The sequence below is a fragment of the Carlito syrichta genome, unplaced genomic scaffold, assembly GCF_000164805.1.
Source record: "Carlito syrichta isolate Samal-C Ts95f unplaced genomic scaffold, Tarsius_syrichta-2.0.1 Scaffold316238, whole genome shotgun sequence".
NCBI classification, from domain to species: Eukaryota; Metazoa; Chordata; class Mammalia; order Primates; family Tarsiidae; genus Carlito; species Carlito syrichta.
In genome coordinates this window covers 197,425-199,812 of record NW_007260334.1, presented here as the reverse complement: position 1 = coordinate 199,812, position 2,388 = coordinate 197,425, and positions in this window count along the sequence as shown.

Below are 2,388 nucleotides of genomic sequence, written 5' to 3'. Positions count from 1 at the left end.
GCCATTGGCCATTGCTTTGCTAAACTCTGGTGTGGTCATATGCTCTTTGAGTTATGGCCAGGCCAAGCTTTGTCTCCCTCCCCTACCTTGGTGAGGTGAATCTCTTCTTTTCTCTCTCTCTAATTTACTTTATACATAAACTATATTTTTCAATCTAATTACAGTACAATTCTTTGCATCTTTCATGTGGCACTGGATTGCATAACCCTACCCCAGCACATCTGACCTAACATTTTGGAGGCCCACCTGCGATATATTTCAATCTAACATTTTGGAGGGTTCAACCAAGATCTTTAACCTAACAAAACGCCTTAGTGATGTTCAATATATCATTTTATTCTAAAGTGAAAGTCATTAAAATTATCTTCAATTCAGGAAAATGGGTTAGTTATTCCAAATTGCAGCAAAGTATATTTAGATAAAGCAAAATAAATGCATTGCTGACTCAAAAACCTGCACATAATTATTTTAACATATTTTTTGAATAAATAACTGGTCAAGTAACATATAAACCTCAAGTGATCATTTAAAAAGAATCCATGTATTTAGTCAATATATGCAATACCTATATGAGATATAGTGAAACAGATGGAGAATAAACATCATTATGTTGACATTTATAAAGTTAGAGAAAACCATTCAATTTTCAAAATTTGTTAAAATTTTTATATTGAATTTTCTGACAAAATAAACTTTAGTGTTGACAAAATGTTTATTTATTAAAATTGTACTCCTCAATCGATTACTTTAATGTTAATGACACGTTTAGAACCTCAAATGGTGTCCATTTAATTTCAATAATCTGAAACAATAAGCAGTTAATGCCAACATATACTGGGAATAGAGAAGAACAATCAATTCTTTGACTAGCATTATTGCAAATTATATTAGAGTGTTTAGAAATATTTTTAGCACATGATTAATAAAATAGCTATTCAGAGTAAAGTAAGAATATTAAAAAAAAACCTTTCTATGTACTTTAGGATAGAATTCTTGATATTGAACCATTTTATTATATTTCTTGGGATTTTTTAGATATTGGTAGATTTTTTTTGTTTGTTTGTTGTTTTTTTTGAGTTGGAGTCTCACACTGTCGCCCAGACTGGAGTGCAGTGGCCGCTCCCAGCCACCGCAGCCTCGACCTGCTGGGCTCCGGCGATCCTTCCGCCTCAGCCTTCCAAGTAGCCAGAACTACAGGCGTGCACTACCACGTCCGGCTGATTTTTTGATTTATTGTAGAGATGAGGTCTCGCTGCCCAGGCGGGTCTCGAACCCGCGGGCTCAGGCAATCCACTCACCTCAGCCTCCCAAAGGCGCGGGATTACAGGCTGAGCCACCGAGCCCAGCGGTAGATTTTTTTTAATTTGCTGAGTTTCATTTTGAAATTATGAAATTAAAGACTTAATAACAAAACTCGTCATGCACAGTGGCTCACACCTGTAATCCCGGCATTCTGAGAAGCAGAGGTGACAGGACTGCCTGAGTCGAGGGGTTTGAGACTAGCCTGGGCAACGTGGCAGGACCTCATCTCCACAATAAACTAAACAATTAGGCAGGTATGTTGGTGCTCACCTGTGGTACCAGTTACTTGGAAGGCTGAGGCAATAGGATCACCTGAGCCCAAGAGGTCGAGGCTGTGATGTCCATAAGACTGCCACTGCCCTCCAGCCTGGGTGATAAAGTGAGTCTCCTACTCTAAATAAGTTAATAAATAATAATAATAAAACTCAGGATTTAACTAGGAGTCTGCATGGTTAAGTACTATAAGAAATATAAATAGACTTCCTAAGATTTAACTATTTAACAATTGGGCAACAAAGTCCATATATTTTGTGTTGATTGCTTCATAAAGAATATTGGGCTGTATGAGTTATTCTTTACCTTCAAATCTATTTAATGATAAATTATTTTATTCCTATTTTATATTTACTTGGAAAGTGTTTTTAGATGCCCTATGTTTTATTTGATTGCATTCTTATGAGAAAAATATAAGCTAAGCTTCTTATTGGTAGCCAAAATTTGAGTGAAGTTGTGCTTATTTTTAGTTGTGTGAAGAAATAGAATATCAGTAAAGGGAAATTCCTAGAGATTATGTTGAGAGAATTTTCATTAAGTCCTAACTCTACCCATTAGCAGCCCCTGCAGTTAGAGATGACTAGTCAATATTTCCATGTTTCAGTTTCCTTATTTGACAAAGAAAAATTATGACTAATCATTTTAATACACAGAAGTATCTTTTGAAACTAAGTTGAAATGAAGCATAAAGAAATGCTTTGAAACATAAAATATCTATTCAATTGCTTTGGATCATATTCATTACTATTCTAATGATGACAAACACTGTTTCAGTACAAATAATAAGTAATCATAATTTGTTTACTAAACCAA